The sequence below is a fragment of the Felis catus genome, chromosome A1, assembly GCF_018350175.1.
Source record: "Felis catus isolate Fca126 chromosome A1, F.catus_Fca126_mat1.0, whole genome shotgun sequence".
NCBI classification, from domain to species: domain Eukaryota; kingdom Metazoa; phylum Chordata; class Mammalia; order Carnivora; family Felidae; genus Felis; species Felis catus.
In genome coordinates, this window is record NC_058368.1 from 92,855,631 (window position 1) to 92,874,147 (window position 18,517).

The 18,517-nt window shown below is 40.2% G+C and overlaps 1 protein-coding gene across 3 annotated transcripts in view; it reads left to right on the top strand.

Annotated features, from left to right (window-relative positions):
- Positions 1-18,517, top strand: part of KCNN2 (potassium calcium-activated channel subfamily N member 2) — a 472,189-nt gene that overhangs the window by 178,682 nt on the left and 274,990 nt on the right. For all 3 annotated transcript variants that reach the window (XM_019830963.3, XM_003980701.6, XM_045057670.1), the window contains exon 2: positions 7,345-7,430. The gene's annotated coding sequence lies outside the window, so the exon portion shown is untranslated. The remainder of the gene's footprint in view (positions 1-7,344; positions 7,431-18,517) is intronic.

Genomic DNA, 18,517 nt, shown 5'->3' on the forward strand with positions numbered 1-18,517 from the left:
AAGTGTGACAAGCCAGACCTTTCCCTTTGCATTCTTTCCTTGATCCATGTTCTCTGCATGTCACAAGTTTCACCATGGGTTTCTGTATCCGTTAGTTCCCTGACCCACTGCCTGGGAGGAGATGGGAAGACAACATTGGATTACTATTTTATCTCCAACTAAAAGTCAGCTGTAGCCTTCACATTGTTGGCAAACAGCTCTGCAAGTAATTTTAGCTCTTTTGCACTTTTATCTTAAGAAGTGGATATAAATTGGGGCACCTGGGTGGTTCAGTCAGTTAAGCGTCCAACTTCATCTCAGGTCATGATCTCATAGTCCGTGAGTTCAAGCCCCACGTCAGACTCTGTGCTGACAGCTCGGAGCCTGGAGCCTGCTTCAGATTCTGTGTCTCCCTCTCTCTCTGTCCCCCCCCCCCCACCCCCTGCTTGTGCTCTGTATCTCTCTCTCAAAAATAAATAAACGTTAAAAATTTTTTTTAAAGAAGTGGATATAAATTTTCCCTGGAACATTTCTGTCTGGCCCCAAATTTTCAGCAGTTTTTAGCACCCAGAATAAGATCAAGAAACAAGTAAGTTGTGGGGCTTCACCACCTAGAATTGGGAGGATTTTTATGAATTAACCTGCTACCCAAATGATACTCAGGGACACATGTAGCATTTCATTCGTTTTTTTATTGGGGTATAACTGATATATAGCTTGTAATACTTCCAGGTGTAAAACATAATGAAATTCTAACGTAGAACTCAGTTATTGTGTTGAAAAGCACATTATTTGGTTTGATGCATTTACTTTCACTGGGATTCTCCTATCTGTGGTTTTCAAATATCCTTGATTCAGTGACTCACTTTCTTTCAACTAGTAACTTCTTATTTCTCTCTTCAGCCTGCCATTACTATACCAAGAAAAGAAAAGTACTTTGAAATTGCAGCAATATGAGAAAAAAATGAAAAAGAGAAAGTAATTTGTTTGGATTTACTTAGGTTTGATCTAAGGAAGGAGGCTGCCCTTATATATACGGTTTTTGGGTCAGGCTAACAAAGAAGATAATTGATCACTAGCGTAGGCCTCTATAATCAGTGACAATTAAAAATATTCAAATGATTGGATTCCATTATGAACACTTGGGGAAAACTTGGGCTGGTGGATCTCCATGTCCCTACAGCCAATGTCTATGGACTTCTTAGGACAGGGTATCTCAAAGTGTGGTCTTAGGGCCATGTGAATCTGAATCATGTGAGTTTTTATGTAAAAGATTACTTTCTGAGCTTCACTACAGATTTTTAAAAAATAAAATCACTGGGATGGTAGGGGCGTCTGGCTGGCTCAGTCCGTAGAGCATACAACTCTTGATCTTGGGGTGATGAGTTCAAGCCCCATGTTGGATGTAGAGTTTCCTTAAAACACAAATAAAATCTTAAAAACAACAACAACACTGGGATGGTATCAAGATGTAGAAAAAGCATTTGACAAAATCTAACACAATAAAGCTTTCAGTAAACTAGGAATAGAGGGAAACTGTCAACTTGATAAATTATATCTACAAAAATCTACAGCCAGCATCCTACCTCATGGTGAGAAACTAGAAGTTTTCCCATTAAGATCAAGAACAAGGCTAGGATGTCCTCTGTCACTACTGCTTTTCACCATCATACTTAAAGTCTAAGTTAACGCAATACGAAAGGAACATGAAAGTATACAGCCTGGTGAGGAAGAAATAAAACTGCCTTTGTTCACAGATGATGTGATCGTTAAGTAGAAAATCTGAAAGAATTGCATTTAAAACACAATACCATATACATTAGCACTCCCCTGATTGAATACTTAGATATAAATTTAACAAAATATATACATAAGAAATACGAACAAGACTACAAAACTGATGAAATCCAAGTGAATAGACTGTGGTATATACAATGGAATATTATTTGGCACTGAAAAAAAAACCTGAGCTAGCAAGCTATGGAAAGATGTGGAGGAAATTTACATGCATATTACTAAGTGAAAGAAGCCGGTCTGAGAAGGCTACGTGCTGTTTGATTCTAACTGTATCACATTGTTTAAAAAAGATAAAACAATGGTGATAGTAAAAACATTACTGGTTGCCAGGGGCTACAGGATAAATAGGCAGAATACAAGGGATTTTCAGGACAGTGTAACTACTCTGTATGATTACATAATGGTGGACACATGTCATTATACATTTGTCTTAACCCATAGAATGTACAACAGTGAGAGTGAACTCTATGTGGGGCGCCTGGGTGTCTCAGTTGGTTAAGTGCGTGACTTCAGCTCAGGTCATGATCTCATGGTTCTTGGGTTCGAGCCCTGTGTTGGGCTCTATGATGACAGCTCGGAGCCTGGAACCTCCTTTGGATTCTGTGTCTCCCTCTCTCTCTGTCCCCACCCCACTCATTCTCTCTCTCTGTCTCTCAAAAATAAACATTAAAAAATTAAAAAAAGAAAAAGAGTGAACTTGGGCCACCTGGGTGGCTCAGTCAGTTAAGCGTCCAACTTCAGCTCAGGTCATGATCTCACAGCTCATGAATTTTAGCCCCGTGTCAGGCTCTATGCTGACAGCTCAGAGCCTGGAACCTGCTTTGGATTCTGTGTCTCCCTCTCTCTCTGCCCCTCCCCACCTATGCTTGGTCTCTCTCTCTCTCTCTCTCTCTCTCTCTCTCTCTCTCTCTCTCTCAAAAATAAACATTACCCTGATGAATATGGATGCAAAAATTCTCAATAAGATACTAGCAAATCGAATTCAACGGCATATAAAAAGAATTATTCACCATGATCAAGTGGGATTCATTCCTGGGATGCAGGGCTGGTTCAACATTCGCAAATCAATCAACGTGATACATCACATTAACAAAAAAAAAGAGAAGAACCATATGATCCTGTCAATCGATGCAGAAAAGGCCTTTGACAAAATCCAGCACCCTTTCTTAATAAAAACTCTTGAGAAAGTCGGGATAGAAGGAACATACTTAAAGATCATAAAAGCCATTTATGAAAAGCCCACAGCTAACATCATCCTCAACGGGGAAAAACTGAGAGCTTTTTCCCTGAGATCAGGAACACGACAAGGATGCCCACTCTCACCGCTGCTGTTTAACATAGTGCTGGAAGTTCTAGCATCAGCAATAAGACAACAAAAGGAAATCAAAGGCATCAAAATTGGCAAAGACGAAGTCAAGCTTTCGCTTTTTGCAGATGACATGATATTATACATGGAAAATCCGATAGACTCCACCAAAAGTCTGCTAGAACTGATACATGAATTCAGCAAAGTTGCAGGATACAAAATCAATGTACAGAAATCAGTTGCATTCTTATACACTAACAATGAAGCAACAGAAAGACAAATAAAGAAACTGATCCCATTCCCAATTGCACCAAGAAGCATAAAATACCTAGGAATAAATCTAACCAAAGATGTAAAGGATCTGTATGCTGAAAACTATAGAAAGCTTATGAAGGAAATTGAAGAAGATTTAAAGAAATGGAAAGACATTCCCTGCTCATGGATTGGAAAAATAAATATTGTCAAAATGTCAATACTACCCAAAGCTATCTACACATTCAATGCAATCCCAATCAAAATTGCACCAGCATTCTTCTCGAAACTAGAACAAGCAATCCTAAAATTCATATGGAACCACAAAAGGCCCCGAATAGCCAAAGGAATTTTGAAGAAGAAGACCAAAGCAGGAGGCATCACAATCCCAGACTTTAGCCTCTACTACAAAGCTGTCATCATCAAGACAGCATGGTATTGGCACAGAAACAGACACATAGACCAATGGAATAGAATAGAAACCCCAGAACTAGACCCACAAACGTATGGCCAACTCATCTTTGACAAAGCAGGAAAGAACATCCAATGGAAAAAAGACAGCCTCTTTAACAAATGGTGCTGGGAGAACTGGACAGCAACATGCAGAAGGTTGAAACTAGACCACTTTCTCACACCATTCACAAAAATAAACTCAAAATGGATAAAGGACCTGAATGTGAGACAGGAAACCATCAAAACCCTAGAGGAGAAAGCAGGAAAAGACCTCTCTGACCTCAGCCGTAGCAATCTCTTACTCGACACATCCCCAAAGGCAAGGGAATTAAAAGCAAAAGTGAATTACTGGGACCTTATGAAGATAAAAAGCTTCTGCACAGCCAAGGAAACAACCAACAAAACTAAAAGGCAGCCAACGGAATGGGAAAAGATATTCGCAAATGACATATCGGACAAAGGGCTAGTATCCAAAATCTATAAAGAGCTCACCAAACTCCACACCCGAAAAACAAATAACCCAGTGAAGAAATGGGCAGAAAACATGAATAGACACTTCTCTAAAGAAGACATCCGGATGGCCAACAGGCACATGAAAAGATGTTCAGCGTCGCTCCTTATCAGGGAAATACAAATCAAAACCACACTCAGGTATCACCTCACGCCAGTCAGAGTGGCCAAAATGAACAAATCAGGAGACTCTAGATGCTGGAGAGGATGTGGAGAAACGGGAACCCTCTTGCACTGTTGGTGGGAATGCAAATTGGTGCAGCCGCTCTGGAAAGCAGTGTGGAGGTTCCTCAGAAAATTAAAAATAGACCTACCCTATGACCCAGCAATAGCACTGCTAGGAATTTATCCAAGGGATACAGGAGTACTGATGCATAGGGCCACTTGTACCCCAATGTTCATAGCAGCACTCTCAACAATAGCCAAATTATGGAAAAAGCCTAAATGTCCATCAACTGATGAATGGATAAAGAAATTGTGGTTTATATACACAATGGAATATTACGTGGCAATGAGAAAAAATGAAATATGGCCTTTTGTAGCAACGTGGATGGAACTGGAGAGTGTGATGCTAAGTGAAATAAGCCATACAGAGAAAGACAGATACCATATGGTTTCACTCTTATGTGGACCCTGAGAAATTAACAGGAACCCATGGGGGAGGGGAAGGAAAAAAAAAAAAAGAGGTTAGAGTGGGAGAGAGCCAAAGCATAAGAGACTCTTAAAAACTGAGAACAAACTGAGGGTTGATGGGGGTGGGAGGGAGGAGAGGGTGGGTGATGGGTATTGAGGAGGGCACCTTTTGGGATGAGCACTGGGTGTTGTATGGAAACTAATTTGTCAATAAATTTCATAAAAAAAAATAAATAAAATAAACATTAAAAAAAAAGAATGAACTCTATGTTATCATGAGTAAACTATGGTCTTTGGGAAATAGTGATGTGTCTATGTAGATTCATCAAGTGGTAATAAAAGTTTTGTGGGGGATGTTGAGATTGGGGAGAGGCTATGGATGTGTGGGGGCAGGTGGTACATGGGAAATCTCTGTCTTCCATTCAGTTTTGCTGTGAACCTAAAATGGCTTTTGAAAATAAAATCTATTTTTAAAAATCAAGGGGGAAAAAAGCCTGGATGGTATCTGATGATAGATCATATCAGGGATCAGGAAACTTTCTTCTGTAAAGGGCCAAATTATAAATATTTTAGGCTTTATGGGCCTCGTATGGTTTCTGTTGTACACTTCTTTAAAAATGTGAAAATAATTTTTAGCTGATGGACCTGAAAAAAAAAACAGGTAGCCAGTAAGATTAGACCCATGAGTTATAGTTTGCTGATCTCTGGACTGTGTAATTAGAAACATTGATCTTGCAAAAAAAAGTTCTGAATGTTAACCTCACAAATCAATCCTATAAAATATTTTCGCACAGCACCTGGTTTAGCAAATAATGCATTAGAAAGGTATATTTCAATCTGATTAAAATCCTATTGTTAATTGATGCACTGACCATCTCCCTCAACATGCCTGGTTGTAGCAATGCTGGTCAAAATGTTTTAAAATATGTATTTAAAGTATATAGATGCTATATCACTTATGGAGGTGCACAGAAGTAATGAAAACTCTCACCCAAGAAGAGGGAAATAAAACTTCATGAAAAGTGGCCAGTAAACTCAGTAAGCATGTGAATTGTCATTCAAAGAAATACAAATACTAAGGCAGTCTTCCAAAATGAATTTTTGAAATAAGTAGTTTTGAAATTCTAAAAAGATACAGGAATAAGTAATATTCTTACTGTAAGAGAAGAAAAAGGAATTGTGAGATACAAAGACAGGATGTGTCTCAAGAACAGGGAAAACATAAAAGAACCAATTAGGAATCCAAGGATTAAAAATTATGGTCATTTAAAAAATTATTTATTTATTTTGCATGGGGGAAGGAGAGGGGATGGGAAGAGAAAGAATCCCAAGTATGTGCCTTGCTGTTAGTGCAGAGACTGATACAGGGCTTAATCCCACAAACCCTGAGATCATGACCTGAGCTGAAATCAAGAGCCAGATGCTTAACCAACTGAACCACCCAGGCACCCCCAAAATTATGGTCATTTTTACAGTAACAAGGGAAGGGGCACCTGGGTGGCTCAGTTGGTTAAGCATTGGACTTCAGCACAGGTCATGACCTCACGGCTCGTGAGTTTGAGCCCTGTGCCAGGCCCTGTGCTGACAGCTCGGAGCCTGGAGCCTGATTGGGATTCTGTGCCTCCTTCTCTCTCTGCCGCTCCCCTGCTCACACTCTGTCTCTCTCTAAAATAAATAAACATTAAAAAAAATTAACAAGTGGATATAACTAAAGAGATAATTAATGTATTGGAAGACCCGAAACAAAACACTGAGAGTTGTTTTTTTCAGTGACATTAAAGACCCAGATGAGAAGATAGAGAATTTTGTTCCCACATATGCCTAATACATATTCTAAAAATAAGAGCTATAATGAGAGAGTATCTTCCAAATTGAAGAAAGACATAGATCCTCAGATGGACAATGACCCAAGTGGTGAATATAAGAAATAAAAATTCAGTCCTTTATACAATATGGTGATACTGATAATGCATGCTAGAAGGCAATGGATGCATACCCTATATGACACTTCTGTGTAACACAGAACATGGAGCCCTCTGGCGGGCGCTGTCCTTCAGTTTCAGGACTTGGGTTGAGGGGCCCATGGCCTAATTTTCAGCCCCCACTTCTTCTGTTAGCCATATTCCTTTGTATACGGCAGTAATGTCAGAACTATACATGGTGAAAAATGAGAGAATCTAAATAGTAATTGTTCTATAGATTTTCTGCAATGTAGCAACAAGTATGCTGACTGTAGATTTTTTCCCTGTCTTTTTAAGTGATAATGCATGCTAGAAGGCAATGGAATAAAATCTTTAAATACTGAGGAGAAAGTGCTCACGCTAAGTGAGGCTCTGTGCAGCATGAAATTATCATAGTAGAGTAAGGATGAAAGAAAGTTGGGGGCAAAATCTAATAGAATTTACTTCTTACAGATTCTTGCTGAGAGAATTACAAAAGCATGGACTCCAGCAAGAGGAAAAGTGAATCCAAGGAATGGAGTGGGATATAAGCAATAGCGGTGAGTAAAAATTATAGTAAAATTTTTTTCCGAACATAAAACATGGTGATTTGATTGAAAAAAATGTTAAAAATTAGGTCAGCTACATTTACTTCAATTGGACTCTCCCCTTTGCCTGTGACTTCAACATTTTCAACCTTTAGCTTTTTCAACCATTAGCTGCTCATTCCTGTCACTAGCTGACCGCCACTATGCTAAGAAAAGATAAACAGTTGGAATATCGATAACTTGAGGAAAAAAACCCGAGAAAGTAACTTTTCATTCGTCTTTGTAACCCCTGAGAAAGCTCATTCAGTGCTTTGAAAAGTTCCTACTGTGAAGAAGATGCTCAAAAATATTTCTTGAGTGAATAAATATGTTTTTATTTTAACGTTATGGATAGTTTCCTATGAGAGGTGGCACTTTGGTGTGGGATTAATTATCAGCACAGAGAATTACATCCTTGCTTTGTTTTGACCAGAACACTGTGATAAAGATGAATCTGTAATTAAAAACAAATTTCAACGTCGACCTTTTAAAGAACTTAACGGCAAGCGTCAATGAATACTTTTTGGGGAGATGGTCTTCTGTGGGATTCCCTTTTTGGTCCTTGAATAAATTAATATTAAGTTACAAAATACTTTCTGGTTTTATCTGGACTATAACAAAAATGGTTCTCGGTTGAAAAGGAGAAACATGTCTTTGAAGATAAAGTTCTTAAGGAGGTACTACTCTTTCTGGGTACATCACCTGGCTATTTTTATATGTAGCAGATAGACACAAGCTTCTCACCTTCCCTTGCTCAGTCTAGAAGCAATTTCTGAGTCCAGACTGCACTCACTGCCCTGTTATTTATTTAGAGCAATCTCAAACATTGCTTGCCAGCGCCATCCTGGTGGTAAAATCCTCACATTGGCAAACTAAGGGTAATTCTCTTACACTTCTGCCCCCCACCTAGGTTGCCAGCACAGTGGGTACATTTAAGGCACTGGCAGTAATAGTCAAGGTCCTCGGCTTAATTTTCTGATTACGGTCATCCCCCCCTTATCTGCAGGGGTATGTTACAAGACCCCCAGTGGGTGCCAGAAACAGCAGACAGCACCAAACCCTACATATACAATGTTTTTCCTATATATACATACCTATGATAAAGACTAATTCATAAACTAGGCATAGGGAGACATGAAGAAGCAAACTAGCACAAATTTCTTTTTCCTTCGCCATTCCATGGGGAGAAGATTCACTCTTAACTGTAGCATGTGATATTTTTTTCTTAAGTTCAGAACTTTCCCCTTTTCCCTTAAAGGAAGCACTTTATGGCTTTTCTTTGGCATATCAAATTGCTAACATGACTACTCTTGTACTCTGGGCCGATTATTAAGTAAGATGAGGATTAATTAAACACCAGTACTGCATACTGCGACAGTCGATCTGATAGCCCAGATGTTCGCTAATCACGACTAAGGGATTGATAGCGTCTCCAGCATGGGTATACCGCACAAAGGGATGAGTCACATCTAGGGCAGGACAGAGCAGGCTGGTGTAAGATTTTATTGCACTACTCAGAATGGCTCTGATGTGAAATTTACAACTTTTCTCTTTCTGGAAATTTTCATTTAATATTTGCAGATTGTGGTTGACTATGGGTAACAGAAACCACAGAAAGCAAAACCGTGTATAAAAGGGAGCTATTGTACCTTAGAGAGGCATGACTCAGGTCCATTTCTCATGGCTGCTGAGTCCGAGTGAGACATTTTTCAAAGCCAGACTTTTTGTAAAGCAGGTGGTTCTGGTCTCAAAATAGGTGTTTATTTGTTACTTCCTGCCAAGTCCCTTATCAAGAAGTCCCAGTCTTGTGCATGTTGTGTTACTGCTTCATCTGGAGTTTGCGATTCTGAAACTAGTGATGTGGCTTTTTGTTGAGAGTGAGCTGTCACAGGGAGTCTGTATTTGAACTAAGATATTTAATCCCTTAGGGTAGGGTGATGAATGCCAGGGCTTATAATCCAAAACCAGAGATCTAACTCATTCTTTTAAACAGCTGTATAATGTTTTGGGGTGCCTGGGTGACTCAGTCAGTTGAGCATCTGACTTCGGCTCAGGTCACGATCTCACGGTTTGTAAGTTTGTGTCCCGTGTCAGGCTTTGTGCTGACAGCTCAGAGCCTGGAGCCTGCTTTGGACTCTATGTCCCCCCGCTGTTTCTGCTCTTACCCCACTCACTCTCTGTCTCTCTCTCCTTCAAAAATAAATAAAAACATTAAAATTTTTTTAAATTTTTTAAATGTTTTTATTTATTTTTGAGGCAGAGAGAGACAGAGCATGAGCAGGGGAGGGACAGCGAGGGGGAGACACAGAATCCAAAGCGGGCTCCAGGCTCTGAGCTGTCAGCACCGAGTCCGATGCAGGGCTTGAACTCATGGAGTGTGAGATCGTGACCTGAGCCGAAGTCGAACTCTCAACCAACTGAGCCACCCAGGCGCCCCTATTAAAAAAAATTTTTTTTAAACAGCTGTATAATCTTTCATGGTGGCTGGTACTTACTAAGATCATGCCTATTTTGTTGTTGCTACTGTTAATAATAGACATTCTTGAACAACTCTTCTTTTGTAATGGAAGACAGCCAAGTCAAATCACAGGTGGGTATCTAGTTGTTGCAGACACTACTGAATTTCTTTCCCTTTAACCTGTTCGTTTCCCTGATCACTCAATCCAAAACAGATTTCTTATTGCTCTTTGACAGTTTTGTTTTATTGTTTTGTTTCCCTGGTATTTTACTCAATTTACCTCTCGAACGCAGGGCTGTTTAGGCAGAGACTTTGTCCAGCTTGCGATATGCCCAACAGTTATAGCAGTCAATAAGTTTTTGAATGAGGGGCGCCTGGGTGGCTCAGTCAGTTAAGCATCTGACTCTTGGTTTTGGCTCAGGTCATGATCCCAAGGTTGAAGGATCTACTCCCACCTTGGGCTTTGCACGGACAGCATGGAGCCTACTTGGGATTCTTTCTCTTTGCCTTTATCTCTGTCTCTCTCTCTCTGCCTCTCCTCAGCTCTCTCTCTCTCTCTCTCTCAAAATAAATAAAAAAATACATGCATTTACTAAGTTAGTGAATGAATATATGCATGCATGCAAGTGTGAATGAGAAACGTACAGTATCTTCCTACCTCCTTCATTTTGTTTCTGCTATTCCCTCTGCTAAAAATGTTGTTCCCTCTCAAACTGTGTGTAACCTTCAAGACCCATTTACTCCTAATCCACGAAGCATTCCTGCACCCTCTTCCTGTCAGAGACAATGTTCTCATCCCCTCCTGCCTCCAGGGGGCTCTGTACTACAGTCTTCCGCCAGTACCTCTTTCCGGCTTCCACCATAACAACATCACGAGTTGTCCCCCCAGCTGTGTTCCCAGTAGACTGCAGACTCCTTGAGGGGAGAGCCCATGGCCATTCCTCTTTTTGTCCTCCAGAACACACAGATCATTGTGCCTTGCACTTGACAGAGTTTTTCATTGAATTAGAAAATTTACCCTATGTACCTTCATACTTTCAGTAGCAGGCTTAGTAGAAAAAAAGAGAAATTTGGAACCCTTAAGGACCTCAGGGTTCTTGGTCCATGTAGAAACAGACACAAGGCGGGTAGTGTTTATTGCAAGCCTGGGCATGAGGGAGACAGCCTTAGGAAGAGGGATACCCGGTTGCTGCTTGAGCTGTAGCCAGTGAACGTCTCAAAGAGTCTGAGGCTGGGAAGACGTAACTTCTAAGCATGAGGGGGCAGAATCCCAGGAAAGTGGGTGCACAGGTGCATTTGACAGAGCCTGCTGCTTCCTACCTCGAGTTTCGAGTTTCGTTTGCAAGTTAAGTGTCCACCCCTGGGTGTGGTTGTTAGCATTACAATGAGAGGGGAAGTTAGTGATAGGTCAGATATGGGGTTCACTGTGGCTCTGACTGGTCTGGTCTGGTCTGGTCTTTGCAGGAACAAGGCTGGTTATAAACTGGGCTCTGAAGCTTGTTTCAGGCTTGTGGCTTCTGGCTCCCTGGTTGTGTGAAGCACCTGCCAGGTGGGCTAGAGAAATGGGTTATCGGAGGGGGCCTGACGTTTTCTGCAAATTCCTATTCTGTAAAAGAAGTGCCTCAGAAGAGAAAACTACAGGCGGGCAGGCAGATATTCAAGGAGATTTCCTTTTGAAATAGTTTGAATTTTTAAGATGAGGGCCTAGGGCAACCTCATGCCAAGATAAGCGTTTCTAGGCAGGCCCCTCAGAATCCTTATCTGTCTCAGAACCCGGGGGAAAAAACCTACACAAACCTATGAAACCTAGTTCTTTCCACTCTGGGCTGTATGATAGTGTTTTTGAATGAACTTCCACATACCTTTCTCCTCTTGTGTAAATGAGGATTAGAATTCCTAACCTGCAAGGTTGCAGTGGCTCTTAAACATAAAACATGTACAAGTGAGGGGCGCCTGGATGGCTCAGTCGGTTAAGTGTCTGACTCTTAATCTTGGCTCAGATCATGATCTCACTGTAGGATCTAGCCCTGCCTTGGGCTCTGCACTGTCAGCTCGGGATATTTTCTCTCTCTCTCTCTCTCTTTCTCTCTCTCTCTCTCTCTCTTTCTCTCTGCCTCTCTGCCTTTCCCCTGCTAGGGCTTTCTCTCTCTCTTTCTCTCAAAATACATAAGTAAACATTTAAAGCAAGCAAACAAAAAAAAACATGTACAGGCGAGGTACCTGTGAAAAGTATGTATGAAGCCTAGTTCTTGAAACATAGTAGATGGGCATTTGGTGATCCATTCATTCATTCATTCATTCAGTAGACATTTGAGTGGATACAGTGTGGCAGACACTGAGGATGATGATAATGGTGATGATGATGATGATGATGATGATGGAGGAAGAGGAGGAAGTATTGGAGAAGGAGGAAGGGAGGGAGGAAGGGAGGAAGGGGAGGGGGAAGAGGAAGAGGTCACAAGCCTTTGTAGAATTCCCATTGATACATGCTTGTAATTTGGGGAAGGATAAAAAACAAGGAAATGCATTAAAATTTTTTTTAACGTTTATTGATTTTTGAGAGAAAGAGACAGAGCATGAGCTGAGGAGGGGAGGAGAGAGAGGGAGACACAGAATCCAAAGCAGGCTCCAGGCTCTGAGCTGTCAGCACAGAACCTGACGTGGGGCTCGAACCTGTGGGCAGAGAGATGATGACCTGAGCCAAAGTTGGATGTTTGACTGAGCCACCCAGGCGCCCCAAAAATACATTTTTATTTAAGTAATAAAGAGGTTTGAAGTTCAGATATCCACTGTGTTGGAACAATAGAGTTCCAGTCTTGAGATGTCCTTTCAGAAAGCTTCTTTAAAATCAAGTTCTGGGGCGCCTGGGTGGCGCAGTCGGTTGAGCGTCAGACTTCAGCCAGGTCACGATCACGCGGTCGGGGAGTTCGAGCCCCGCGTCAGGCTCTGGGCTGATGGCTCAGAGCCTGGAGCCTGTTTCCGATTCTGTGTCTCCCTCTCTCTCTCTGCCCCTCCCCCGTTCATGCTCTGTCTCTCTCTGTCCCAAAAATAAATAAACGTTGAAAAAAAAATTTTAAAATCAAGTTCTGTTTCACTGAAAAATGAATAAACACAGAGCCCCTTCTCCTTATAAGTGTCAAAATAAGGAACATGTGAATTACTTTTCAGGTTCTGTTGGGTGATGGAAACAAACTATACTTCTATGTAGTTTATTAGCATTGGAGTATGAGAGAAACTCTTGAATATTGCATTTACCAAAATAATAAAAGTTTAGTGACAGCATTTCAACTTTTAAAAATGTTCTCAAGCAAAGAAACTTAAAAGGCAGTCAGCTCAAAATGTATAACATGTAACTACCTATCTCATTCTTTGAAATAAAATCCTGATATTGTATTATTCTACTTCTGGCAGAAGTCCCGGTAACTGTCAACAATTAGAAAAAGTTTATTTTATTATTATTTTTTTTAATCAAAACACAGATCAAATAGCTGTGTAATGCCTGGAATTTATATTTTGATAATTTCCTTTATGTTACTCCATTTCTGTATGTCAATGGAGCTTTCTTACTCAACTTCTTACTTGGAAATTATACATTCATGATTTTCCACCCTGTACTTTCTTCATTATTTTATTTGGGGTTCAGAAAGTGCAGAATGTTGTCAGTCATACACAAGGAAAAAAATGACTTTTGGGTTTATATGATTGATGTAAGATTCATATTATAGCTTTCTTTTTTTTACACATAAAATCTGTCACTTTAGGGATCTCTTTACAAATGTTAGGATTTTTTACTGTCAAACACAAAAGGCAGTAACAGCAATAAATTATCGGTGTCATGGCATGTTAACCTAATATTTACATATTAAAAATATTTTTATTTTTTTAATAATGTTAAAAAGAGAACAATCAGGAGAGGGGTAGAGAGAGGGAGAGAGGGAGAGAGAGAGAGAATCCCAAGCAGGCTCTGCACAGCACAGAACCCGATGTGGGGCTGGAACCCACGAACTATGGGATCACGATCTGAGCTAAAACTAAGAGTGGGAGGCTTAACCTACTGAGCTACCCAGGCACCCCTAGAATACATTTTCTGAAAATAACAATGAAATATAATAGTTCAAAGAGAAAATAATTTGATTTTCTTGATTATTTAAGTCACTGCATCAAGTATTGAATTAGTTAATTAAATAATAGAAAAAGTCAAGCTTTAAAAATAAATGATTGGGGAGCCTGGGCAGGTCAGTTGGTTGGGTGACCAACTTCAGCTCAGGTCACAATCTCATAGTCCAGGGGTTTGAGCCCCACCTCGGGCTCTGTGCTGACAGATCAAGCCTGGAGCCTACTTCAGATTCTGTGTCTCCCTCTCTCTCTTCCCCTCCCGTGTTCATACTCTGTCTCTCTCTCAAAAATAAAAACATAAAAAAAATATTTTTTTTAAATAGATGATTGCTCTAGAAATGAAAACAGATTTACTGATCCTTTCTTAGAACTTGAGATGAAAATATTTTCCATTGTGTTACTCAGTGCTCATTTTCATAGAATTCACACGATGGTGATGGCTTCTCTGTAGAATTTTGATTCCTGGAAAATGTGAACCACTAGCTTGTTTTCTTTACCGTCTCTTAAGATTTCTGCAATAACCTTTTCCATTTTCTTCTCTTGATTTTGTTATTTAGGAGTTCTTGACTTAGTATTTAAACACTGCAGGTACATTTCTGCTGGCATAGTGACCTCCCCCCTTTCCCTATAAGTCCCTGCTGTACATCTTTATCTTTACCACCTCCTACACTCTTGTGTTTCACCTGCAAGTTCTTAGAGTTGTTTCAAGTCTTTTGAATTTAGGAAAGGCTTTTCCTTAATTCTATTGGCCGTTAATTGATGTAGCGAATGGGGATGTGGAGGCATCAGTTAAATATATAAATTTTTTTTAAGCAAAGCAAAATAACCTTGTTTTGTTCAGATTTAGTTAGCAGAAGAAGTCTAATTACTATTATGGTACTAGTGGAAAAGAAGCAGTGGGACCCTTGAAACATGGGGCCATCTGAGGCAGAGGGAACAGGGAAAGAAGACCCGTTTAGAGCCAGAAACAAGGGTAGAGGTTGAAAAAAAGATGGAACCCAGGGCACCTGGGTGGCTCAGTCAGTTAAAGTTGCGACTTCAGCTCAGGTCATGATCTCAAGGTTGGTGAATTTGAGCCCCATATCAGGCTCTCTGGTGTCAGTGCAGAGCCCGCTTCGGATCTTCTGTCCCCCTCTCTCTCTGCCCCTCCCCTGCTGGTTCGTTCTCTCTCTCTCTCTCTCTCTCTCTCTCTCAAAAAATAAATAAACTTAAACAAAAAATACAACTAAGAGGTTGAATTCTTTTGAGCTGGATTGGCAGTTAGTTTTCTCCTTTGAATGTAGTTCTGAAACAGAGTTTTGAAGAGTAAGTTTAGAGCTACGGTCGGATTCTTCATTCCGAGAGATATTGACACAATAAACCCAAAGAGTAGGGATGCCTTTGTTTTAAAGTTTCCTGGGGAAATGGGTCTGTGCTTTGATTTTCCATGTGTGCCACTGATGGTAGGTGACACTGTGATCAGATATGCTGACAGTGACCACCATGGTCACATTTATTAGGCTTTTGCTTCTAATATTTTTCTCACCCAGTGTGAATTAAGTTTACCAGTTATGGTTTAAAAGCTGTGACCGCCAATTAACAGAAAATTTATGCTAGGTTGCTTTGTTGAATTTTGTGCAATTAGGAAAGGTGAATACTCCAGGGCCATGTCCATAAGTGGATGACTTAATCCCTTCATAGTCCTCTTTTCCAATTTCTACCATCCCATGAAATGCCTTGTTTTTCTGTTAATACCATGTACTTGGCATTAGGCTGTTACGAGTAGATCTGTAGGAAAGGACTGAGGACTTGAGGCCATTAGCATCTGAGTTGGCAAAAATATATTTAAGTTAATTGAGTTCCAAGTATTGAATTCGTGAAAAATACAATTTTAATCCACTGATTTCACTTTTTAAATACTTTTAATCTTGTACTGATATCCCAAAGATAAATAATAGTACAAAACTTGTGGGAATCCCAGTATCTTTAATTTCACTGCAAATCTGTGTTTTGAGTTGAAGTAGAACAGGGCATATCAAAGTGAACCATTAAGCTAAGAGGCTGCCCTGAATAGAGAATTAATGGTCTAGTCTCAGCTAGAAATAGGAAGGGTACATCGTCAATCCTATTGGTCCTGAGTTATTATGTTAAATTTAATTCTAAATTAGCATTATAAAATCCTTAAAAACTAATGGTCCACCTTAAATCATGCAGTAGTCCTTTCTCTTCCTTTATAAATTATAAAGATTTCATTTGAAAACATAACTAAGTAGTCAATGGTAACCATCAGGAATCTTTTCACATTAGCATATTGCTTTCCTTTGGAAAAAAAAAATTTTAATGTTGATTTATTTTTGAGAGACAGGGAGAGAGCAGGGGAGGGGCAGAGAGAGAGGGAGACAGAATCTGAAGTAGGCTCCAAGCTGTCAGCACAGAGCCCGATGCAGGGCTTGAACCCAGGAACCATGAGACCATGACCTGAGCCCAAGTCAGAGGCTTAACCGACTGAGCCACCCAGGTGCCCCATCCCCTTGCATTATTCCAATTGTATCTTATGCTGCTGAGTTCTGAGAAGCCTCTTGAGTTTTTCAGACACTTCACTGATGTACATCTCCTTAGAATGTCTACTTCTTGTTACAGTCTCCAAGATGAACTTTAACTTGGCTATAGCATTATTGTTTATGTAAGCAATCCATCTTTTTTTAAAATTGTTTTTAATCTTTATTTATTTTTGAGAGAGAGAGACAGAGCATGAGCAGGGGAGGAACAAAGAGAGAAGGAGACACAGAATCCCAAGCAGGCTCCAGGCTCTGAGCTGTCAGCACAGAGCCTGATGTGGGCTCGAACCCATGAACCATGAGATCATGACCTGAGCCAAAGTCGTACGCTCAACTGACTGAGCCACCCAGGCAATCCATCTTGATCCCATCCATTTGACTTTTTACTTTTTGCCTCAGTCATTATTTATAACAGTAGCCTTTTACTTCATAGTGACCATGTAGCTTGAACGTTATTGAAGATGTCAACAGTTCCTGAAGGTTTTTTTTTGAGTCCTACTCTAAATTATTTTCTGAAGTGTCTTTTACCTCCTGAATCTTTACTTTATTTGGCAATATTTTTCATAGGTTACATGCAATTGTTTTCTCTCGCCCTCAAAGTATGCACAATCAGAATTTCCAGTGAACAGAGAGGGCTGACCTTGACCTTGCCCTTTGTCCACGTGTGTGATGGAAAGTTTCCCTTCTCCAACAAACAGATTGGGCTGAAGGGCAGATAGATAGTTTCTACTTAAATTCTAAGATTCAGTCAGGTATTTCATATAGTATATTCTTTTGTGCTCAAACACCATTTTCTTTCTTTCCCAGGGCCTTGTTATTTGATTGTATCAAAGAAAAAACATTATGGAAGAATGAGGGGATTTCTTTATTCACAGTTCCCTCACGCAGTGAGGTGGGGTTTGGATCCAGCCAAAATGCACTGTGCTACTAACTTCACAGTGATCAGGGATCTGCTGTCTCGGTTTGTGTGTGTTGAGGGGCTGGGGATCGTGGAGGAAAGAGGGGTGGGAACAGTGGGCAATGACAACATTCTGTTTACCCTAAAGCATAGTATCTAGGGGTCCTAGCAGGATGCCAACCTAGGGAGGAGTTTGCCTCCTTGGGATGGACTGAGGAGCAAACACTGGTCCACTGCCTGGTCTCTTCCATTCTTTTAAAGATGGTCTTCATATCATAAAGCAAGTTCAGGATATTTTATGAGCTAAAGCTTGGAAAGGAGTTTTTTAATCTGTCTAGATTTGCACTCAGTGAATTAAACATATTTACGACCCACCTGGGGGACAATGAAGACACTGCTCAAAGTTTCACAATTAACTTCTCTGCAAATGTGAATGTTACTCTGAGAGCTGTGTTTTCTCCTCTTCTGTCTCTTAAGAGCAAAGGAAGATACCCAGGACATCATTTCAAAGTCACCCCTCTGTGCCCCTCCCTGCCCCCAAGTAAATTGGCTCTCTCTTTCATCAACACATGATTAACCTAACTACCATTCCCAGTAAAATAGCACAGCTACTCTCCTGAGCATGTTTATAAAATATGCAAATCTAACTTGTCCTTTGCTTCATTATTGCATCCATTATTTAGTTTCATTATAAAACATTTGAGGGTGAGCAAGGATAATTAATGCAATTAAATTTCCATGGCTTAAAAATTTCCTAATTTTAGTAAATGTTTTAATGGAACTCTAGCACAAAAATGAAGATGAAATTCATTACCTTCATTATAACAGTGCCAAATAGAACAAAATAATTACTCTGAAACTCCAGATCTTCTATACGCAAACTTTGATTACTTAATAGAAAGCCTCTAAAGTACACATATGGATTGCCAATGTCTATCCATAGTTCTTTTTCTGTGGTTCCAGATGCACAGACTTAGGGAAAGGGGGACGGAGGAGACTTAGCTATTCCTTTGTTAAGGAATTAGATCTGTATCATCCCTTGCAGCTTGCC